Source organism: Sapajus apella, unplaced genomic scaffold (genome assembly GCF_009761245.1).
Source record: "Sapajus apella isolate SASKATOON/1434 unplaced genomic scaffold, GSC_monkey_1.0 scaffold29, whole genome shotgun sequence".
NCBI classification, from domain to species: Eukaryota; Metazoa; Chordata; class Mammalia; order Primates; family Cebidae; genus Sapajus; species Sapajus apella.
In genome coordinates, this window is record NW_022436969.1 from 25,358,091 (window position 1) to 25,384,045 (window position 25,955).

The window sequence follows — 25,955 nt, forward strand, 5'->3', positions numbered from 1 at the left end:
TTTCTCTCTCTCTCTCTCTCTCTCTCTGTCTCTCTTTACAGGCAGGGTCTCAGTCTACCACCCAGGATCATTCAAGCCTCAATGCTTTGGACCCAGACATGGTCCGGCCTCCTGTCCCTCCCACCCCCAGTACCCTGTACTACACACATGTGGCACGCCAACACATTGGTTAACTATTGAATTGTTTTTGGCGTATGCCTGTATGTATGTATGTATGTATGTATGTGAGATGGGGTTCGGGGTTCCTCTATGTTGCCCAGACTGGTCCAGAACTCCTGCTTTCAAGAGATGTGCCTGACTTGGCCTCTGACACTGCTGCTGTTATGGGCATGAGTCACTGAGCCTGACTAAGTCTACATTTGCCTGCCTGCCGGCCTGCCTATCATTTGTCTGTCTGTCTGTCTGTCTGTCTGTCTGTCTTATCCATCACCCTTTTAGTCGGCATGTGGCCTCACTTTGTGGTCCAGCTCTGGACACATATATTTTTTTTCAAACTTGATAATTATAATGATAATGATGATGATGATGATTTATACAGATGGAGCTCTGTCCTCTGACATCTCAAGATGATCTCAAACTTTTGGGCTCCAGTGATCCTCCCACATCATTCTTTCACATTGCTGTGATGACATGTGTGAACATGGAATGGCCTGGTCACATTTGTTTTGTGTTGATACTTTCCAGTCCTTATTTCCAGACAGGATGTATAGTTGATAGTATGGGCATTGCAAACAAATACAATTTTCGGACACATGTCACAATCCTGACTTTTCTTTCTAGTGGCACAAGCCCCACCAAGTGTGGTGCATCTGATCTCTGATGGTTGTAAACAGTGTACAAAGCATTGCCATTGGCTTTATGTACCTAATTTTGTTTTTTTAATGGTGTCTCTGTCTTTGTTGCCCAGGCTGGAGTGCAGTGGTGGGATCTCGGCTGATTGCAACCCCCGCATCCTGGGTTCAAGCCATTCTCCTTCCTCAGCCTACCCAGTAGCTGGGACTACAGGCAGCCATTACCATGCCCAGGTAATTTCCCTATATTTAGTAGAGAACATGTTTCACCATGTGAACCGTGATTGTCTTCATCTCTTGACCTCGTGATCCTTCTGTCTCAGCCTCCAAAAGCTTTCTTCATGGGATTTCCACGGGAGAGTCATGCATGTGAACTGACAGGCTTTCCAGATCCATGTCCTATTCAGATGTCTCTGGCTCAGCATCCCCCATCTGCTGCCTGACTTTTATGTGTGTGTTTTTTTACTGGGCTCGCCTTACCATGTTCCTTATTTGCTCAGGCTGGTCTCAAACTTATGGCCCATTTCAACTTTATTACTATTATTATTGTTGTTTTTGTTGCTGTTGCTGTTATTATTTTAGCGAGGTATGTGGCAGAAGCTACTGCTACTTAGCTGTGTAGTGAAAATCTGTTCTTAGGACAAATTTTCATAATCCATGAAAATTTCTTCTTCAAAGGAGCATCTCTTGTGAGATGGAAATGATTTAAAAAATAGAGAAAGACAGAAAGCACACAGTGGAGGTTTCTTTGTACTCTTACCAGGGTGTGCCTTGGACCCCATGGGAGGGAAGGAGGGAGTGAGTGAGGGAGGGAGGGAGCTTCATTGGGTGGGTGGGAATGTGGTGGGTGTGGGTGCCAGGGCTGGGTGCGGGAGCAGGGCTGGGGCAGGGGTGGAGGCGGGGCAGGAGCTGGGGTCTAGGGGTGTTTTTTTTGGGGGGGGGACAGGCTCTGGCTCTGTTTCACCATGTTCACCAGGCCGGCCTGGAACTCTGGACCTCGTGATCCGCCCTGACCTGGTGATCGTGGCTCCCTAGTCAGGGAAGCATCAGTCCCCTCCCTTGACTCAGGTGATCTCATCCTCCGAAGTAGCTGGGACTACAGGGTTCTCCTAAGCCCAGGAGGTAGACGCTAAGGTGAGCAGTTATCGCACACCTGCACTTCCAGCCAGGGTGGGTGGAAGCTTAGGAGACAGAGAGGCAGAGAGAAAACAGTTCATTGTGACCTTGATTACGTTTACCTTTGTTCCCGCTCTCTTATTTGCTTGTTTATTCATATGGTTTCTTTTCACTTCTATGTGTTACATTGATGGTTCCTTGGTTTGCTTGTTTAATTTAAGTATGTATGTACATATGTATCTATTTATAGATTTACTTAGAGGCGGGCAGGGTCTCTCTCTGTTGCCCTTTTCTTTTCTTTCTTCAATCTTATATTCTGCTTGCTGCTGTTTGTATTTAAAAATAATTTCATTCATAAATTATAAATAATATGCAGTAATATATGTGCAAATATTAATAATCATATATTACATATGAGATAAAATGAATAATTGTTTTACCTCTATGTGTATGTAAATATATATTTCTTTTCTTTAACTTTCAATCTTATTTTCAGCTCTCATTTATTTACTTACTTATTTATTTATTTAGAGGCATGCTTGGGTTTATATATTTATCTATCTATGTAATTATTTAAAGGCAAGTTCACATTTACTTATTTAGAAGAAGGATCACAAGTATTTATTTATATACTTATGTACTTGGGGGCAGGCTTGCATTATTTATTTGCTTATCTATCTGTATAATTATTTAGAGGCAGACTTGCATTTATTTACTTAGATGCAGACTCACATTTATTTATTTATTTATTTCCTTAGAGGCAGGCAGGCAAGCTTGTATTTATTTATTTATTTTCTTCATAGTATTATCTTTTTAAATAGAGATGGGGTTTTTGTCACCATTTTGGCCAGGCTGGTCTCGATGTCCTGACCTCAGGTGATATAGCAGGCTCAGGCTCCCAAAGTTCTGGGGGATTAAAGGCATGAGCCACCATGCCAGGGTACTTACTTACTGATTTATTTATATATCTATTAATCAATTTATTAGTGGTGCACCCTTATTTATTCATTTATTTATTTACTTATTTAGAAGCAGGATTGCATTTATATATTTATTTATTTATTGGGGCAAAGGCTCATGTTCATTTACTTATTTAGAGCCATGCTTTCATTTATTTTCTCTCTCTCTCTGTCTCTCTGTCTCTCTCTCTGTCTCTCACTAGAGGCAGGGTCTCTCTCTGCCACCTAGAATCATTCCAGCCTCAAGGCTTTGGACCAAGCCATCATCCCTGCTCTGGTCCTTCCAGCCCCAACTACCTGGGACTACACGTATGCACCATGCCACCACAGAAGTTAAGTATTGCATTGTTTTTAATGTACATATGTATTTGAGATGGGGTTTGGGTTCCACCATGTTGTCCAGGCTGGTCCAGAGCTCCTGCTCTCAAGAGACCTGCCTGCCTTGGCCTCTGACACTACTGCTGTTACAGGTGTGAGTCACTCCACCTGACTCAATCTATATGTACTTGTCTGCCTATTGTCTACCTGTCTGTCTATCTATTTGTCTTATCTATCACCTTTTCACTAGGCATGTGGTCTTGCTTTTTGGCCCAGGCTCTGGACACATATATTTCTTTTTAAACTTCGATGATGATGATGATGATGATTTATAAAGGTGAAGGTGGTGTTGTCTGACATCTTGAGATGATCTCCAACTTTTGGGCTCCAGCGATCCTTTCACATTGACCTTTCAGGTTGCTATGATGATGTGCGTGAACAGGGAATGACCTGGTCCTATTTGTCTTGTGTTGATTCCAGTCCTTGTTTCTGGTTCGGATTCATAGTTGATAGTACAGGCATTGCAAACAAAGACAAATTTCAGACACATCTTACCACTCTGCCTTTTCTTTCTAGTGGCACAAGCCCCATCGAGTGTGGTGTGCCTGATGTCTGGTGGTTGTAAAAAGTGTAGAAAGTGTTGGTGTTGGCTGTGTGTACCTAATAATCTTTTTTTTTTTTTTTTTTTTTTTTTTTTCATAGAGACTCTCTCTTTGTTGCCCAGGCAGGAGTATAGTGGTGGGATCTCACCTTACTGCAATCCTTGCATCCCGGGTTCAAGTGATTCACCCTCCTCAGCCTCCCCAGTAGCTGGGACTACAGGTGCACACCACCACGCCTGGCTAATTTTCCTATATTTAGTAGAGACCGTGTTTCACCATCTGAACCACGATGGTCTTCATCTCTTGATCCTTCATCTCGGGATCCTTCTGCCTCATCCTCCCACGGCTTTTGAGGTGAGATTTCCATGGGAGAGGTATGTGTGCAAACTGACGGGGCTTTCCTGATCCATGTCCTGGCAGATGTCTCTGGCTTAGTGTCCCCCATCGGCTGCCTGACTTTTGTGTGTGTGTGTGTGTGTGTGTTTTTTTACCCTGGGCTTGCCTTCCCATGTTGCTCAGTTGCTCAGGCTGGTCTCAAACTTATTGCCTATTTCAACTTTATTATTATTTTTATTATTGTTGTTGCTGCTGCTGTTATTATTTTCACGAGGTATGTGGCAGAAGCTACTGCTCCTTAGCTGTGTAGTGAAAATCTGCCTTTAGGATAAATTTCCATAATCCGTGAAAATTTCCTCTTCAAATGACCATCTCTTATAAAATGTGAAGGATTTGAAAAATAAAGAGAAAGACAAAAACCATGCATTGGAAGTTTCTCTTTGGTCCTTTACCAGGGTGTACCTTGGACCCAATGGGAGAGAGGGACTGAGGGAGGGAGGGACGGAGCGAGGCAGGGAGCTTCAGTAGATTGGTGGGGTTGGGGGTGGGGGCAGCGGGTGGGGATGGGGCTGGGGGCAAGGCTGGGGGCTACAGCAGGGCCAGTGACTAGGGGTGTGTTTTTTGTTTTCTTTTTTGTTTTTTGGTGTGTTTTCTTTTGCAACAGATTCTTGCTCTGTATCACCACGTTCAACAGGCCTGTCTCAAACTCAAGACCTCGTGATCCGACCTGACATCATGATCAGGACTCATGTCTCATGGCAGGGTCTACCACACTCCCTGGAATCAGGTGGTCTCAGCCTCCCAAGTAGCTGAGACTAAGCCTTCCCTTAAGCCCAGGAGGTAGAGGCATCTTGAGCAGTGATCGCACACCAGCTCTTCCAGCCTGGGTGGGTGGGAGCGTAGGAGAGAGAGAGGGAGAGAGAAAACAGTTCATTGTGACCTTGATTATCTTTTACCTTTCTTCCAGCCCTCTTATGTGCCTGTTTATTCTTACCATTTCTTTTCACTTCTATGTGTCATATTAATCGTTTCTTGGTTTGCTTGTTTGATTTATGTATGCACATATATATGTATCTATTTACGGATTTATTTAGAGGCACGCAGAGCCTCTCTCTGTCGCCCTTTTCTTTCCTTTCTTCAATATTATTTTCTGCACACTGGTGTTTGTATTTAAAAATAATCACATTCATAAATTATAAATAATATGCAGTAATATCTGTGTGAATATTAATAATCATGTATTACATGAGATAAAATGAATAATTGTTCTACCGCTATGTGTGTGTAAATATACATATTTTTTTTTTTGGGGGGGGGGACGGAGTTTCGCTCTCGTTACCCAGGCTGGAGTGCAATGGCGCGATCTCGGCTCACCGCAACCTCCGCCTCCTGGGTTCAGGCAATTCTCCTGCCTCAGCCTCCTGAGTCGCTGGGATTACAGGCACGCGCCACCATGCCCAGCTAATGTTTTGTATTTTTAGTAGAGACGGGGTTTCACCATGTTGACCAGGATGGTCTCGATCTCTTGACCTCGTGATCCACCCGCCTCGGCCTCCCAAAGTGCTGGGATTACAGGCTTGAGCCACCGCGCCCGGCCTGTAAGTATACATATTTAAAATTAACTTTCAAACTTATTTTCAGCTCTTATTTACTTATTTAGTTAGTCATTTATTTGGAGGCAGTCTTGGGTTTATGTATTTATCTATCTATGTAATTATTTAAAGGCAGGTTTGCATTCATTTATTTAGAAGCAGGATCACAAGCATTTATTTCTATACTTATATACTTGGGGGCAGGCTTGCATTTATTTATTTGTTTATCTATGTATAATTATTTAGAGGTAAGCTTTCATTTATTTACTTAGATGGAGGTTTGCGTGTATTTATTTATTTATTTACTTAGAGGCAGGCAGGCGGGCTTGTATCTATTTATGTTTTAATATATTCACTTATTATTATTTTTTTAAATACAGACCTGTGCCATTTCACCATCTTGGCCATGCTGGTCTCTATATTCTGACCTCAGGTGATATACCGGGCTCAGGCTCCCAACGGCCTATGGCATTAAAGGTATGAACTACCAAGTGGGGCTATTTATTTATTATTTATCAATTTATTTATCTATCTATTAATTGATTTATTTAGAGGCAGACTCGCATTTATTTATTTATTTATTCATTTATATATTTGGAGGCAGGCTTGCATTTATGTATTTATCTATCTATCAATCTAATTATTTACAGGCAGGCTCGAATTTGTTTATTTATTTGTTTAGACCCAGGGTCCCAATCATTTATTTATATATTTATGTATTTGGGTGCAGGCTTGCATTTATTTATTTACTTATCGATCTGTATAATTATTTAGAGGAAGGCTTGCATTTATTTACTTAGACGGAGGCTCCCATTTATTTATTTATTCATTTCCTAAGAGGCAAGAAGATGGACTTGCATTTATTTACTTATTCATTTTCTTCTTCTTATTATTTTTTTAAATAGAGACAGGGTTTCTTTCACCAGCTTAGAAAGGCTGGTCTAAATATCCTGACCTCAGGTGATCTATCGGGCTCAGCGTCCCAAAGTGCTGGGGGATTAAAGGCATGAGCCACCATGCAGAGCTGTTTATTTGTTTATTTATTTATCTAAATGTTAATCTATTTATTTACAGTTGGGCTCACATTTATTTATTTATTTACTTACTTTCTCATCGAGAAGCAGGCTCACAGTTATTTGTTTATTTATTTATTTTCTTATTTGGGTGCAGGCTCACGTTTATTTATTTAGAGGCAGGCTCTTATTTCTCTCTCTCTCTCTCTCTCTTTCTCTCTGTCTCTCATTAGTGGCAGGGTCCCGCTCTGCCACTCAGGATCATTCCAGCCTCAGGATTTGGACCATGCCACCCTCCCAGCTCTGGTCCCTCCCATCCCAACGACCTGGGACTACATGCATGCAACACACCACCACAGGAGTTAACTGTTGCATTGTTTTTCATGTATGTGTGTATATATGTATGTGAGATGGGGTTTATGGCTCCACCATATTGCCCAGCCTGGTCTGGAACTTCTGCTTTCAAGAGATGTGCCCACCTTGGCCTCTCACACTGCTGCTGTTACAGGCGTGAGTCACAGCACTTGACTCAATCTATATTTATCTGCCTGTCTGCCTGTGAGCCTAAATATCATCTGTCTGTCTACCTGTCTTACCTATCACCCTTTGAGTAGGCATATGGGCATGTTGTCTTCCTTTATGGCCACCCTCTGGACACATATATCTCTTTTTCAACTTTGATGATGATGATGATAATGATGATGATTATGATGATGATGATTTATACAGATGGAGGCGCTGTGTTCTGACATCTTGAGATGATCTCAAACATTTGGGCTCCAGTGATCCTCCCACATCAACCTTTCAGATTGCTGCAATGACAGGTTTGAACATGGAATGGCCTGGTCATATTTGTCTTCTGTTGATTCTTTCCAGTTTTTGTTTCCTGTCCAGATGCATAGTTGAGAGTACAGGAATTGCAAACAAACACAATTTTCTAACACATCTCACAATCCTGCCTTTTCTTTCTGGTAGTACAATCTCCAACGAGTGTGCTGTGTCTGATGTCTGGTGGTTGAACATTATGTAGAAATCGTTGGCATTGGCTGTGTGTACCTAATTATTACTATTATTTTTTTAACTGAGACTCTCTCTTTGTTTCCCATGCTGGAGTGCAGTGGCGGGATCTCGGCTCACTGGAACCCCTGCCTATTGGGTTCAAGTGATTCTTCTGCCTTAGCTTCCCCAGTAGTTGGGACTATGAGACACCTGCCATCACATCTAGCTAGTTTTCCTATATTTAGTAGAGACAGGGTTTCACCATGTGAACCACGACGGTCTTCATTGCTTGACCTGGTGATCCTACTGCCTTGGCCTCACAAGGCTTTTGCAGTGGGATTTCTATGGGAGAGGCATGCATGTGAACTGACAGGGCTTTTCTGATCCATGTTCTGGCTGATGTCTCTGTCTCAGTGTCTGCCATGGGCTGCCTGGCTTTTTTCTTTTTTTTCTTAACCTGTGGTCCCCTTCACATGTTGCTCAGTTGTTCAGGCTGGTCACAAACTTATGGCCTATTTCAACTTTATTATTATTATTACTGTTGTTATTATTTTGAAGAGATATATGGCAGAAACTGCTGCTACTTAGCTGTGTAGGGAAAATCTGTTCTCAGAACTAATTTTCATAATCTGTAAAATTTTTCATTTCAAACGAGCATCTCTCGTAAAAAGAAAATGATTTTAAAAATAAAGCGAAAGACAAAAAGCACACAGTGGAAGTTTCTTTGGCCTCCTACCAGGGTGTACCTTGGACCCAATGGGAGGGAGGGATTGAGGGATGGAGGGAGGGAGCTTCAGTGGGTGTCTAGGGTAGGGTGGTGGGGGCTGTGGCTGGGGTAGTGAGAAGGTATGGGGCAGGGGTGGGGCTGTGGTCTAGGCATGGGTTTTATGTTTTTTTCCTTTTTTTTTTTTTCTTGGGTGATACAGGGTCCGGCTCTGTTTCCCCATGTTCACCAGGCCCATCTCGAACTCCCAACCTTGTGATCCACCCTGACCTCGTGATTGCAGCTCCTGAGACAAGGCAGCATCAAGCCCCATCCCTTATCTCAGATGATCTCATCCTCCCAAGTATCTGGGACTACAGGGATCTCCTAAGCCCTGGAGGGTGAGGCTACCATCAGCAGTGATCGCATACCTACACTTCCAGCCTGGCTGGGTGGGAGCTTAGGACAGAGAGAAGCCAAAGGAAAACATTTCCATATGACCTTGATTCCCTTTTACCTTTGTTCCCACCCTCTTGTTTCCTTGTTTATTCTTACTGTTTCTCTTCACTTCTATGTGTTACATTGATCGTTTCTTGGTTTGCTTGTTTAATGTACATCCATATGTATGTATTTATCTATTATTTATGGATTTATTTAGAGGTAGGCAGGGTATCTCTCTGTCTCCCTTTTTTTTTCTTTCTTCAGTCTTATTTTCTGCATGCTGGTGTTTGTATGTATAATCACACTCAGAAATTATAAATAAAATGCTGTAATATATGCACAAATATTAATAATCATATGTTACATATGAAATAAAATGAATAATTGCTTCAACACTATGTGTGTGTAAATATATATTTCTATTCCATAACTTTCATATTTATTTTAGGCTCACATTTATTTATTTACTTATTTATTTATTTGGAGGCAGCCCAGGATATATGTATTTATCTATCTCTCTATCTATCTAATCATTCAAAGGCAGGCTCACATTTATTTATTTATTTATTTAGACCCAGGCTCGCAAGTACTTATTTATGTACTTTTGCATTTGGGTGCAGATTTTACATTCATTTATTGACTTATCTATCTATATAATGGTTTAGAGGCAGGCTTGCATTTATTTACTTAGATGCAGGCTCGCATTTATTTATTTATTTATTTACTTAGAGGCATGCAGATGGGCTTGCATTTATTTATTTATTTATTTTCTTCTTATTCTTACTTTTTTAAATAGACACATGGTTTCTTTCACTATTTTGGCCGAGCTGGTCTCAATGTCCTGACTTCAGGTGATATACCAGGCTCAGGCTCCCAATGGCCTGTGGTATTAAAGGCATGAGCTACCAAGCGGGACTATTTATTGATTGATATATTTATCTATCTATTAATCGATTTATTTAGAGGCAGACTCTATTTATTTATTTACTTATATACTTATGGAGAAGCAAGGTCACATTTATTTATATACTTATTTATTTATATTTTTGAGGCAGGGTTGGATTTATGTATTTATCTATCTATCTAATGATTTAGAGGTAGGCTCACATTTATTTATTTATTTAGATCCAAGCTTAGAAGCATTTATTTATATACTTACATATTTGGGTGCAGGCTTGCATTTATTTACTTATTTATCTATCTATATAATTATTTAGAGGCAGACTTCCATTTAGTTACTTAGATAAAGGCTCATATTTATTTATTTATTTCCATAGAGGCAGGAAGGCCGGCTTGCATTTATTTATTTATTTATTTATTTATTTATTTATTTATTTTCTTCTTATTATTAATTTTTTAAATAGAGACAGGATCCCTTTAACCACCTTGGCCAAGCTGCTCTAGATGTCCTGACCTCACGTGGTCTATGGGGCTCAGACTCCCAAAGTGCTGGAGGATTAAAGGCATGAGCCACCACGTGGGGCTATTTATTTATTGATTTATTTATCTATATGTTATCAATGTATTTAAAAATGGGATATCATTTATTTATTTATTTACTTTCTTATTGGGAAACAGGCTCACATTTATTTATTTATTTATATATTTGGAGACAGGTTTGCATTTATGTATTTGTCTATCTATCTATCTAATTATTTAGAGGCAGGCTCGAATTTGTTTATTTATTTAGACCCAGGCTCGCAAACATTTATTTATATATTTATGTATTTGGGTGCAGGCTTGCACTTATTTATTTACTTATCTATCTGTACAATTATTTAGAGGCAGGTTTGCATTTATTTACTTAGACGAAGTCTCCCATTTATTTATTTATTCATTTCCTAGAGGCAGGTAGATGGGCTTTATTTATAGATTTATTTATCTATATGTTAATCTATTTATTTACAGTTGGATTCACATTCATTTATTTATTTACTTTCTTATTGAGTAGCAGGCTCTCATTTGTTTATTTATTCATTTATTTTTTTATTGGGGCACTGGCTCAGGTTTATTAATTTACTTAGAGGCAACTGTCATTTCTCTCTCTCTCTCTCTTTCTCTTTCTCTCTGTCTCTCATTAGATGCAGAGTCTTGCCCTGCCGCCCAGGATAATTTCAGCCTCAAGGCTTTGGACCATGCCATCATCCCAGCTCCAGTCCCTCCCATTCCAACTACCTGGGACTACATGCATGCACCATGCCACCACAGGAGCAAACTATTGCATTGTTTTTTATGTATGTATATATTTGAGATGGGGTTCAGGGTTCCACCATGTTGCCCAGCCTGGCCTGGAACTTCTGTTCTCAAGAGATGGGCCTGCCTTGGACTCTCTCACTGCTGCTGTTACAGGCATGAGTCACAGCACTAGACTCAATGTATATTTACCTGCCTGCCTGCCTGCCTGCAGGCCTGAACATCATCTGCCATTCTGTCTATATGTCTTACCTATCACCAGTTTAGTAGGCGTGTCGACATGTTCTCTCCCTTTGTGATCCACCCTCCGGACACATATATTTGTTTTTCAACTTTGATGCTGATGATGATAACGATGATTTATACAGATGGAGGTGGTGTAGTCTGACATCTTGAGATAATGTCAAAGTTTTGGGTTCCAGGGATCCTCCCACCTCGACCTTTCAGATTGCTGTGATGACAGGTGTGAACATGGAATGGCCTGGTCATACTTGTCTTGTGTTCATTCTTTCCAGTCCTTGTTTCCAGTCCAGATGCATAGTTGATAATATGGGCATTGCAAACAAAGACAATTTTCTGACACATCTCACAATCCTGCCTTTTCTTTCTAGTGGCACAATCCCAATTGAGTGTGCTGTGCCTGATGTCTGATGGTTGGAAGTCATGTAGAAATCATTGGCATTGGCTGTGTGTACCGAATTAATATTATTATTATTATTATTATTATTATTTTTCTTGAGACGGAGTTTCACTCATGTTACCCAGGCTGGAGTGCAATGGCACGATCTCGGCTCACCGCAACCTCCGCCTCCTGGGTTCAGGCAATTCTCCTGCCTCAGCCTCCTGAGTAGCTGGGATTACAGGCACGCACCACCATGCCCAGCTAATTTTTTGTATTTTAGTAGAGACTGGGTTTCACCATGTTGACCAGGATGGTCTCGATCTCTTGACCTTGTGATCCACCCACCTCGGCCTCCCAAAGTGCTGGGATTACAGGCTTGAGCCACCGCACCCGGCCTATTATTATTTTTTAATGGAGTCTCTCTCTTTGTTGCCCAGGCTGGAGTACAGTAGCGGGATCTTGGATCACTGGAACCCCTGCCTACCAGGACGAAGTGATCCTCCTGCCATGGTTTCCCCAGTAGCTGGTACTACAAGGCTCCTGCCAACAAGCGTGGCTAGTTTTCCTATAATTAGTAGAGATGGGGTTTCACAATGTGAACCACGATGGTCTTCATCTCTTGACTTTGGGATCCTTCCACCTCTGCCTCTCAAGGCTTTTGAGGAGGGATTTCTATTAGAGAGGCTTAGGTGCGAACTGACAGGGCTTTCCTGATCCACGTCCTGTCTGATGCCTCTGGCTCAGTGTCTCCCATCGGCTGCCTGACTTTTTCTTTTCTTCTTAACCTGGATTGCCTTCCCATGTTGCTCAGTTGCTCAGGCTTGTCTCAAACTTATGGCCTATTTCAACTTTATTATTATTACTTTTATTGATGCTGTTATTGTCTTCAAGAGGTATAAGGCAGAAGCTGCTGCTACTAAGCTGAGTAGGGAAAATCTGTTCTCAGGGAAAATTTTCAGAATCCGTGAAATTTTTCCATTCAAAGGAGCATCTCCTGTAAAATGGAAATGACTTTAAAAATAAAGAGAAAGACGGCTGGGCTTGGGGGCTCACGCTTGTAATCCTAGCAATTTGGGAGGCTGAGGCTGGTGGATTACCTGAGGTCAGCATTCAAGACCAACCTGGCCAACATGGTGAAACCCTGTCTCTAAAAGAGAAAAAAATAAAATTGAAAAAAATAAAAAGAAAGACAAAAAGTTGTCTTTACATAAAGAGGCCAAAGAAACGCAGTGGAAGTTTTTTGGCCTCCTACCAGGGTGTACCTTGGACACAATGGGAGAACGGGAGGGAGGGAGTGAGGGACAGAGGGAGAGATGGAGGGAGAGAGCTTCAGTGGGTTGCCGTGGCTGGCGGAGTGGTGTCTGTGGCTGGAGTAGAGGAAAGGTATGTGGCAGGGGTGGGGCAGTGGGTTTCAGGGTTTTTTTCTTTCTTTTTTTGGGGGGGGGGGGTGGGGACAGGCTCTGGCTCTGTTTCACCATGTTCACTAGGCCTGTCTCAAGCTCTCAACCTCATGATCTGCCCTGACCTCATGATCTCGGCTCCAGAGTCAAAGTGGCATCAATCCCCATCCCTTGACTCAGGCGACCTCATCCTCTCAAGTAGCTGGGACTACAGTGATCTCCTAAGAACCCTGACACAGTTAGGGCTTCAGAAATATCGCACTTTATGGTGTTACTACTCAGCTATTTCCTTTTATATAATCCTTTATGCAATCACATATTTGTTCATAAAATTAGGGCTTGAAGAATCCCTTTATATAATCCTCTGTATATAATCATATAATAGTTGATAGTATGAGTGCCTAAAGAATATTTCCCTACATATATATAGTTATATCTTAGTTCATAATCAGAGGAATGCCTAGAGTGGGCACAGTACAGAGCATGAATTAAGGAATAAGCAGCTTATAATCAGAGGAATATCCAGAGCAGACACAGTGCAGAGCATGATTTAAGGAAAAAAGAGTTATACCAGGACAAGAATCCATGGCCCAGGGGCAGCGTTCAGCATCATAAAGATACCCGCTGTATGGCAGGTTTGTGGCAAGAGCCACTCCTCCTGATATAGGAGTTGTAGGACCTTGCTCCAGTTCTTGTGGAAGGCTGCCCTCAGACCGCCAATCCATCTTGGTGACTATGAACTTTATCAGCTCTTGCTACTGTGCTGCTCCAAAAGCATCTTCTCGTAGAATGCATCGGAAGCTGGCAGCAGGTGGTGGTAACCTTGACAGCTCTGTCACTACTGTGAGATTTAAAGCATCCCCCCATAAATCTTCTTAGAAGTAGTTGCCCATAGATGGAAGTACTACACACTGCACCCTCTTCACTGTGCATGGCCCACCTTCAAGACTCAGTGACCTAATGGTGCTGGACCCCTTACTGCACATGGCCCTTGCCTTCATGGGAACAGGCCCATTGCTGTGCACTGTCCGCCCCCTGGCCTAGGTGACCTAATGGAGGTGGACCCCATGTTTTATTGCTCACAACCCTCTCACTATCCTTAAAGATGACTACACTCACTGCCCTGTCCCCTAACCTATACACAATAAATACTCACGCTTCTGGACATTCCGGGCCTCTACAGACTTCACTTATAGGGGGCATGGCCCCCTGAGCCCAGCTGCATTTTCCTTGTACTTCTGTGTCCTGTCTCTTTATTTCTCAGATCCTGCATCAAAGCACAGCATAAGGCTCACCCACGACCCTGTAGGGCCCTCAGCCCTACAGCCGGTGAGATTTCCATGAGAGAGGCATGCATGCCAACTGACAGGACTTTCCAGATCCATGTCCTGGCAGATGCCTCTGTCTCAGTGTCCCCCATCGGCTGCCTGATTTTTTTTCTTAACATGGGCTTCCCTTCCCATGTTGCTCAGTTGCTCAGGCTGGTCTCAAACTTATGGCCTATTTCAGCTTTATAGTTATTATTATTGTTGTGGCTGTTTTAATCTTCAAGAGGTATATGGCAGAAGCTATTGCTACTTAGCTGTGTAGGAAAAATCTGTTCTCGGGACAAATTTTCACAATCCGTGAAATTTTCCCCTTCAAATGAGCATCTCTTGCAATATGGAAACAATTTTAAAAATAAAGAGAAAGAAGAAAAGCACACAGTGGAAGTTTCTTTGGCCTCCTACCAGGGTGTACCTTGGACCCAATGGGAGGGAGGGAGGGAGGGAATGGGTAGGAGGAAGGGAGGGAGGCTGCTTAAGTGGGTGGGTGTGGCTACGGGGCCTGGAATTGTGGCTGGAATCGAGTGAGGATATGTGGCAGGGGTGGGGCCGTGGTCTAGGGCTGGGCTTTATGGTTTTTCCCTTGTATAATTTTTTGGCATGTGATAGGGTCTGCCTCTGTTTCACCATGTTCACCAGGCCAGTCTCGAACTCCTGAACTCGTGATCCGCCCTGACCTCGTGTTCGCAGCTCCCAAGTCAAAGCAGTGTTGACCCCCATCCTTTGACTCAGGCAACCTCATCCTCCCAAGTAGCTGGGACTACAGTGATCTCCTAAGCCCGGGAGGGTGAGGCAACCCTGAGCAATGATCTCACACATATACTTCCAGCCTGGGTGGGTGGGAGCTTAGGAGAGAGAGAGGCAGAGAAAAAGCAGTTCAATATGAACTTGATTCCCTTTTACCTTTGTTACCACCCTCTTATTTGCTTGTTTATTTTTTCCGTTTCTCTTCACTTCTGTGTGTTACATTGATCGTTTCTTGGTTTGCTTGTTTAATTTACAACTATCTGTATGTATGTACCTATTTATGGGTTTACTTAGAGGTAGGCAGGGTCTCCCTCTGTTGTTCTTTTCTTTCTTCAATCTTATTTTCTGCACGCTGGTGTTTATATATATAATCACATTCATAGATTATAAATAATATACAATAATATATGTGCAAATGTTAATAATCATAAATGACATCTGAAATAAAGTGAATAATTGTTGTACATCCATGTGTGCAAATATATATTTCTTTTACACAATTTTCATATTTATTTTAGCCTCACATTTATTTATTTATTTATTTATCTCTCTATGAAATTATTTAGAGGCAGTCTCGTATTTATTTATTTAGGCTCAAACTCGCAAGCACTTATTTATATACTTTTGTATTTGGGTGCAGGCTTGAATTTCTTTATTTACTTATCTATCTGTTTAATTATTTAGAGATATTCTTGCATTTATTTACTTAGATGTAGGCTCACATTTATTTAGTTAATGAATTATTTATTTATTTATATGTTGATTTATTTATTTGCTTAGAGCCAGGCAGGCGGGCTTGCAGATATTTATTTATTTATTTATTTATTTTCTTCTTTTTTTATTATTACTGGTTTTTTTTTTTTTTTTTTTTGAGAGGGAGTGTTGCTCTGTCACCAGGCTAGAATGCAGTGGCACAATCTCAGCTCACTGCAACTTCTGCCTCCTCAGTTCAAGTGATTCTTCCCCCTTGGCCTCCAGAATAGCTGGGACCACAGGCACATGCCACCATGCTTAGCTAATTTTTTTGTATTGTTAGTAGAGATGCAGTTTCACAGTGTTAGCCAGGATGGTCTCGATCTCTTGACCTCGTGATCTGCCCTCCTCGGCCTCCCAAAGTGCTGGGATTACAGATGTGAGCCACCAGGCCCAGCCATTATTTTTTTTAAATAGAGACAGGGTTTCTTTCACTATCTTCTTCAGGCTGGTCCTGATGTTCTGACCTCCAGTGATATACTGGGCTCAGGCTCCCAATGGGCTGGAGGATTAAAGGCATGAGCCATCAAGCGGGGCTATTTATTTATTGATTTATCTATCAATCGATTTATTTAAAGGCAGAGTCACATTTATTTATTTATTTACTTATGTACTTACTTGTGAAGAAGGAGGCTCGAATTTGTTTATTTATTAATTTATATAATTGGAGGCAGGCCTGGATTTATGTTTTTATCTATCTAGATATCTAATTGTTTAAAGGCAGGCTCGCTTTATTTATTTTTTTTGACCCAGGTTCTCAATCATTTATTTACATACTTTTGTGTTTGGGTGCAGGCTTGCATTTATTTATTTTCTTATCTATCTGTATAATTATTTAGAGGCAGGCTTGCATTTATTTACTTAGATACCGGCTTGCATTTATTTATTTATTTACATATTTATTTATTTATTTCCTTAGATGCAGGTATGCGAGCTTGCATTTATTTATTTATTTATTCATTTTCTTCTGATTATTATGTTTTTAAATAGAGACAGGGTTTCTTCCACCATCTCGGCCAGGCTGATCTCGGTGTCCTCCTCTCAGGTGACATACCTGGCTCAGCCTGCAAAAGTGCTGGAGGATTAAAGGCATGAGCCACACATGGGGCTATTGATTTATTCATTTATTTATCAGTATGGAAATTGGATTATTTACAGTTGGGCTCGCATGTATTTATTTATTTCCTTTCTTATTGAGAAGCAAGCTCGCATTTATTTATTTATTTATTTATTTATATTTGCAGGCAGGTTTGTGTTTATGTATTTATCTATATATCTGTCTAATTATTTAGAGGCCGGCTTGCATTTATTTATTTATTTAGACCCGGGCTCCAAAGCATTTATTTATATAATTATTTATTTGGGTGCAGACTTGCATTTATTTATTTACTTATCTGTCTGTATAACTGTTTAAAGGCAGGCTTGCATTTATTAATTTACATGCAGGCTTGCATTTATTTATTTATTTATTTATTTCCTTAGAGGCAGTTAGGCATGCTTCCATTTATTTGTTTATTTATTTATTCATTTTCTTCATCTTATACTTTTTTTTAAATATGGAGACTGGGTTTCCTTCATGATCTTGGGCAGACAGGCCTCGATGTCCTGACCTCAGGTGATCTACCAGGTTCAGCCTCCCAATGTACTTGGAGATTAAAGGCATGAGCCAGAATGGGGGGCTATTTACTTAGTGATTTGTTTATCTATATGTTAATCATTTCATTTATGGTTGGGCTCTCATTTATTTGTTTATTTAGTTACTTTCTTATTTAGAAGCAGGCTTGCATTTATTTATTTATTTTTTTTCTTGTTGGGGCGCAGGTTCATGTTTATTTATTTAGAGGTACACTCTCATTTCTCTCTCTCTCTCTTTGTATCTCTCTCTCTCTCTCTTTGTCTCTCTCTCATTTGAGGCAGGGTCTCACTCTGTGGCCCAGGATCATTCCAACCTCAGTGTGTTGGACCATGCCATCCTCCCAGCTCCAGTCCCTCTCCTCCCAACTACCTGGGATTGCACACATACGCCATGCCACCACAGGAGTTAACAATTGCATTGATTTCATGTATGCATGCATGTATGTATGTGAGATGGTGTTTGGGGTTTCACCATGTTTCCCAGCCTGTTCTGGAACGTCTGCTCTCAAGAGATGTGACTGCCTTGGCCTCTCACACTGTTGCTGTTACAGGCATGAATCAGAGCACTTGACTCAATCTATATTTACCTGGCTGATTCTGTATTTCTCAGCAGAAAAAACAAAAAGTTATTTTTCTTCATTGGGATTAATGAAAAAAATTACACTCTCTTGGCCATATGTTTCTCATATAATTAATTTACCCTCAGCAATATAAATAAAACATTCTCCATTTCTTAATTAAAATTTATGTTGGTTTTTCATATGCTACATTTGCAATATTCAATATCTCTGCACCCCACTCCATCCTGCTTTCTGCCAGATCTCACATGAACCTATCTTAAATTGAGTTAAGACAAACAATAGACCACTCACTCAAGAAGCTTAATATAACAGAAAAGCTCTGAACAAAAAATGAAAAGTTAAAGTGGAAAGAGAAATGCCTAAAAGGGAAAGAACATTAATTCTGTAGTGCCCTGAGGATTGCCATTTTCTAAGCATAGCCTGGGTATCCATGGCTAAAAATGCAGATGAGAAGTTTAAGATACAATGGAACAAGCCCTAGAGCTCCTCCAGACATGCACCCAACTGTTGCCATTTTATGAGGGAAAGTGAACCTGTGATAAAAGACTGAATTATAGATTCTTCTGGACCAGTTCTAGGGTGTGGATGCTTTCTAGTGAACCATACTGCTGCTTCTCCTTTTAAATATCAAGATTTAATAAGAATTGTAAAATATTTCAATTTATTTGGTTAACTGTTCATCATATTTAAGCCTTAGTAAAACTTTGGCTTCCTCCAAAAAGTCCCTCGAAAATACCTGGCATTTTCCGTTATAAAACTTGAAAACATGGCAGATCTGATAACCACTGCTTTTTTTTTCTTTCTAATTTTGTCTTTCATAAAATAATTCCTTCAGTACATGATTTCTTGACTTATTCTCCAAATTTTTTACTCTTTCACTACTCATTGTAGAAAACTCTGCTATTGTAAAACTAAGCCTCTTGTAAGTAAAATTGCATACAAACACATACAACATTAATTAAAACAAGATCTTAAATACATTTCCAGGTTTTAGTGAGCCATGATTACACCACTGCATGCTGGCCTGGCAACAGAATGAGACTCTGTCTCTTTTTTTTTTAAATTTCTTTGAAGCACTGTGGTTTTTAGAGACTGTCTTTACAAAAATGAAAAATGAGATAATGTGACAATACTATGAACATATTTAAATCGGCCCAACAGAGGTATATAAACAGAATTTGCTATTTGGGAAAATTTTAAATTAGTAATTTTATTCTTATTTTATTTATTTACTTAACAAAATTTGATATTCTAGTAGGTTCAACAACTTGTGACACACATCTCAAGTGATTAAAGTCATTGAGATGTGCTGATTAATATGCAACCTAATTGAGCCTCATGTCTTTTTGAAGTAATGAGATAGTGATATTCTCCCCATATACAGATGAGAAACTCCAAACACAGCTGGGATTACATACTGAATAAATGAAAACAAATGTATTATACCACTTATATGATTTGTGCTATTTTATTTAGCATTTGCAATGGATCTTTTTTCTACTAATCTTTTATTTTTTTATTTTTCATTTTTATTTATTTATTTAAGATGGGATTTCACCATGATAGCCAGCCTGGTGTTGAACTCCTGACCTCAGGTGATCCACCCACCTCGGCCTCCCAAAGTGCCAGGATTACAAGCGTGAGCCACCACACCCAGCTCTGCTAATCTTTTCCAGGATCCGTTTTGCTTCAGGTGAGTGAGCCCCAACCCTGATAATAGCACAAGGTTGTTTCCTAGTTGGTGGTGACAACACTGTTACAAGAAAATTTGCTTATACTAGCAAATTATCATAGTCATTTAGTTTATTGGGTTTTTAAAAATCACCATAAGGATGGAATTATGTTGATTTTAGAAAACAACATATTTAGAACTAGAAATTTATGAAGTTCCAAAAGTTTATGAACTAGAAATACATATATGTGTGTGTGTGTATATATATATATATATATAGAGAGAGAGAGTCATCTTACATAATATCTTGTCATATATATATATATATATATATACACACATATAGTCATGTTACATAATATCTTGTCATATAGTTAAGGGCTTAAGTTAAAAATATTTACTAATGAGCTCTTCAGGGAAACAAGAAATTTCCCAGGAAGGAGAAATTTAACACAATCAAAAGCACCAGGATCTAAATACATTGAATGAGAAATCAGTCTACTCCTGAAAATATTTGTGGTAGCCAAGTTTTGTCTACATAGTTTCTTTGTTAAAGACATTCCTCTTTGGACTAATTATTGTCTTTGATTTTAGGTGTATTACTCTGTACAATAGATGGAGTGCAAGGAATTTGTTCTGAACTTGTGTCAGTATGTTCAGATTATTATCTGATGAAGATACTTTATAACTGATTGCTAATAAGAAAGTTTACCACTTGTCTATAACTATTAGTGTTTAGATACATATAATTATTAGTAATTCTTGCTCTTTTGGATAAGATATTTTTGTGTGTTTCAATAATTTACTCAGTGATATAAACCTATAATTCCATGCACATTCCAAGATGTATAGGTCTTAAGAAAGAATAAGACACTTTATTAATCTACCATACGAGGTGATAGTCACAGGATTGCATAGAATACTCACAAAGATCAGTTTCTCCAATTTTTCTCTTGATTTAGTAAAAATTAGAGCATAAAAATTTCAAAGCACATTTTGAAAATATATTTTATGTAATAATAGTACCACTTTAATTTTTAACATATCACACTTCAAAGTATTTTTGTGTAAATCTCCTTTATTTTCTTGTTGATTTGGAATAAAAGTTGAGTAAACATTAATATCTAACCATTTTCTTTTTTTCCATTTATTTATTTTATTGCATTTTAGGTTTTGGGGTACTGTGAAGAACATGCAAGATTGTTGCATAGGTACACACGTGGCAGTGTGATTTGCTGCCTTCCTCCCCATCACCTACATCTGGCATCTCTCCCCTTGCTATCTCTCCCCAGCTCCCCACCCCCCACCGCCCCTCCCCTATTTCCTCCTGACTGAAACCAGTGTGTAGGGCTCCCCTCCCTGTGTCCATGTGTTCTCATTGTTCAACACCTGCCTATGAGTGAGAACATGCTGTGTTTCATCTTCTGCTCTTCCATCAGTTTGCTGAGAATGATGGTTTCCAGGTTCATCCATGTCCCTACAAAGGACCCAAACTCATCGTTTTTGATGGCTGCATAATATTCCATGGTGTATATGTGCCACATTTTCCCTATCCAGTCTATCATCAATGGGCATTTGGGTTGGTTCCAGGTCTTTGCTATTGTAAACAGTGCTGCAATGAACATTCGTTTGCATGTGTCCTTATGGTAGAACGATTTGTAATCCTTTGGATATATACCCAGTAATGGGATTGCTGGGTCAAATGGAATTTCTATTTCTAGGTCCTTGAGGAATTACCACACTGTCTTCCACAATGGTTGAACTAATTTACACTGCCACCAACAGTGTAAAAGTGTTCCTATTTCTCCACATCCTCTCCAGCATCTGTTGTCTCCAGATTTTTTAATGATAACCATTCTAACTGGCGTGAGATGGTATCTCCATGTTGTTTTGATTTGCATTTTGTGATGACCAGTGATGATGAGCATTTTTTCATGTGTTTGTTGGCCTCATGTATGTCTTCTTTTGTAAAGTATCTGTTCATATCCTTTGCCCACTTTTGAATGGGCTTGTTAGTTTTTTTTCTTGTAAATCTGTTTTAGTTCTTTGTAAATTCTGGATATCAGCCCTTTGTCAGATGGGTAAACTGCAAAAACTTTTTCCCATTGTGTTGGTTACCGATTCGCTCTAATGATTGTTTCTTATGCCGTGCAGAAGCTGTGGAGTTTGATTAGGTCCCGTTTGTCTATTTTGGCTTTTGTTGTCAATGCTTTTGTTGTTTTGGTCATGAAGTCCTTGCCTACACCTATGTTCTGAATGGTTTTGCCTAGATTTTCTTCTAGGGTTTTTATGGTGTTAGGTCTTATGTTTAAGTATTTAATCCATCTGGAGTTAATTTTAGTGTAAGGTGTCAGGAAGGGGTCCAGTTTCTTCTTTCTGCACATGGCTAGCCAGCTTTCCCAACACCATTTATTGAACAGGGAAGCCTTTCCCCATTGCTTGTTTTTGTCTGGTTTGTCAAAGATCAGATGGTTGTAGAAAGGTTGTGTTGCCTCCGAGACCTCTGTTCTGTTCCATTGGTCTATATCTCTGTTTAGTACCAGTACCATGCTGTTTTGATTACTGTAGCCTTGTAGTATAGTTTGAAGTCCGGTAGTGTGATGCCTCCCACTTTGTTCTTTTTGCTTAAAATTGACTTGGCTATGCGGGATCTCTTTTGGTTCCATATGAAGTTTAAGGTGGTTTTTTCCAGTTCTGCGAAGTAGGTCATTGGTAGCTTAATTTAATCTGTAAATTACTTTGGGCAGTATGGCCATTTTCACGATATTGATTCTTCCTAACCATGAACATGGAATGTTTCTCCATCTGTTTGTGTCCTCTCTTATTTCGTTGAGCAGTGGCTTGTAGTTCTCCTTGAAGATGTCCTTTACGTTCCTTGTTAGTTGTATTCCTAGGTATTTTATTCCCTTTGTGGCTATTGAGAATGGAAGTTTGTTCTTGATTTGGCTCTCTTTAAGTCTGTTATTGGCGTATAGGAATGCATGTGATTTTTGCACATTGATTTTGTATCCTGAGACTTTGCTGAACTTGCTTATCAGTTTCAGGAGATTTGGGGCTGAGACGATGGAGTCTTCTAGATATACAATCAATGTCTAACCACTTTCTGTTTTTTTTTTTTTTTAAATGATGTGCTTCTTTCTTTAAAAACATGTCCAGATTCTAATTCAGGCACAGTCACTCCCAGATTTATTAGCCGTATACTTTAAGTCTTCAGTCTTCTCTTGTGTAAACTGATGTCAGTTATGGAATTTTAAAAATGTAGCATTTTAATTGACTTATTCAAAAAAGTACTTTTGTTAAGTTGTCAATTCTCTCTCTATATATACACATATATATGTATATATAAATATATATTATATATATGATATGTAATATATATAATGTTAAATATAATATATATTATATATACATATATGTGTATATATATACATATACATATTTATATATATACATTTGTATAAATATATATATGTGTGTGTATATATATATATATATATGTAGTTGTACTTTATGTTCTGGGGTACATGGGCAGATCATGCTGCATTGTTGCATAGGTACATACATGGCAATGTGGTTTGCTGCCTCCATCACCCTGTCACCTATATCTGGCATTCCTCCCCATGTTATCCCTCCACAACCTCCCTACCCTCTGCTGCCCTTCCCGTAGTCCCCTCCAACAGACACCAGTGTGTGATACTCCCCTCCCTGTGTCCATGTGATCTCATTTTTCAACACCCACCTATGAGTAACAACATGTGGTGTTTCATTTTCTGTTCTTGTGTCAATTTGCTTAGAATGATGGTTTCCAGAATCAACCATGACCCTACAAAGGACACGAACTCGTCATTTTTTATGGCTGCCTAGTACTCCATGGTGTACATGTGCCACATTGTCCTTATCCAGTCTATTATCGATGGGCATTTGGGTTGGTTCCAGGTCTTTTCTATTTCTATGTCCTTGAGGAATCCCCACAGTGTCTTCCACAATGGTTGAAATAATTTACATTCCCATACACTCCCACGAACAGTGTAAAACTGTTCCTATTTCTCCACATCCTCTCCAGCATCTGTTGTCTCCAGATTTTTTTAATGATCACCATTCTAACTGGCATGAAATGGTATCTCAATGTGGTTTTGATCTGTAATTCTCTAATGACCAGGGATGTTGAGCATTTTTTCAGATGTTTGTTGGCCTCATGTATGTTTTCTTTTGAAAAGTGTCTGTTCATGTTCTTCACCCACTTTTGAAATGGTGTGTTTGTTTACTTGCCTTTTTCTTGTAAATCTGTTTTAGTTCTTTGTAGATTCTGGATATTAGCCCTCTGTCAGATGGGGAGATTACAAAATTTTTTTCCCATTCTGTTGGTTGCCAGTTCACTCTAATGATTGTTTCCTTTGCTGTTCAGCATCTCTGGAGTTTAATTAGATCCCATGTGTCTATTTTGGATTTTGTTGCCAATGCTTTTGGTGTTTTAGTCATGATGCCCTTGCCTACGCCTATGTCCTGAATGCTTTTGCCTTTGTTTTCTTCTAAAGTTTTTATGGTGTTAGGTCTTATGTTTAAGTCTAAAAATATGGAATGCTTCACGAATTTGCCTGTCATCCTTGTGCGGGGCCATGCTAATCTTCTGTGTATCATTCCAATTTTAGTATATGTGCTGCTGAAGCGAGCACAACGTGTTCATCTTCATTCTACTTAACATTCCACTGCATGTTCACTAGATCTGTGTTTCATTTCATAGATAGAAAATAAAACTTTTGGCTACTTTTTAAAAGAACATATTTGTTTTTCTCGTAAAGGTGGCTCACATACCCATGCTTATGCTGAAAAAACTCTTCTTTCATAGCACTTTTCCTGATTTTCCTTGGATAGTTAAATAATTGTTCTCACTCCCTGCTTTTGGACTGGCATTTAAGTCCTGTTTCTAGAGCAGATTTTGTTGCAGGTCATGAGATAAAACCACTTTTTCATTCTTCTTTCCAGTTTTCTTAGATAATACATGTGAATAGCCAGTGGATCCCACTAGGTGAATCAATTGTGAAGTCAGCTAAAATGTTAACTTGGGTATTCAGTGTTACCCACCCATAAAGAGGACACATTGCAAATATTGTTAATAAGTCCACACCAGTAAATTTCCCCTCTAAAAATGATTTTCTTGATTTCTAAGTACCATGGCTTATTTTTCAGGATGGTTCACTATTTTCCCACTTTATTTCATAAAATAATGAAATTCTTATGTCCTTCTTGGAACAGAGTCACAGTCAAATGCACATCATTTTACACGCAAACATTCACACACTCAAGAATATGGCTGTCCTTCTGACACTTTCTGTGGGCCAAAGTGGAGCAGAAATTATGTGCTAGAGTTTTCCAGCAGCTGCAGCAACTACAAACCTCCTGATTCCCACACTTATTAAAGAAAAATCTATTGTGTCAAATCATCTTGTGGTATCATAGGAAACATCACAAGTGCTAGTCAACTTGATATGAATTTGGTACCTTGTATTTGACACTGCTTGGCACTGAGCTAAATTTTTTGCCCCATAAAACAGTCATAATGGGCTTCACCTCTATTATTTTACTCTTACCTACTACTATTCTTAACACCTCCAGCAATACCACCACTGTAATGACTACTGCTACTTCTACAACACTAGGATGATATATAGCACTCAGTATGCAACAGTTTTCTGATTAGTTTCGTTTAATACTCAAGACAGCTTAGAATATAGAAACTATCAATATGTCTGTTTTATAAATGTAAAAATGGAAGCACAAAGCAGCTAAGTAATTTGCCCAAAATCACATGGCTAGTAAGTGGCAGAATAAGAATACAAATTCAGTCTTTCTAGCTCCAGAACTGTGCACTCCCCTGGATAACCACACTTAATTAACAACACCAGATATGGGATTGATGTATAAAGGGACATGTACTTTGTGTACCTTGCGTGTTCATGTGAGAAATATGATTTTCTTTACCACTATAGCTGAAAATATGATGATATCTTTTCATTTTTCTAATTAATTGGAAGAGATCCACCTATTTTATTAGCAGTGCTATCTTCTCCTTGAGGTCTTCACTCCCAGTGCTTCCTAATTGTTAAAGAACCTAAGGGGCCTTCTGAGTCTTCCAAACACCAGATGGACAGCTGGGTTA

General features: G+C 39.5%; 1 non-coding gene across 1 annotated transcript; it reads right to left on the bottom strand.

Moving 5' to 3' along the window:
- Positions 1–24,365: 24,365 nt before the first annotated feature.
- Positions 24,366–24,471, bottom strand: LOC116561628. The gene has a single exon (XR_004273526.1). It is a non-coding gene; the product is annotated as a U6 spliceosomal RNA (small nuclear RNA).
- Between the last annotated feature and the right edge of the window lie 1,484 nt (positions 24,472–25,955).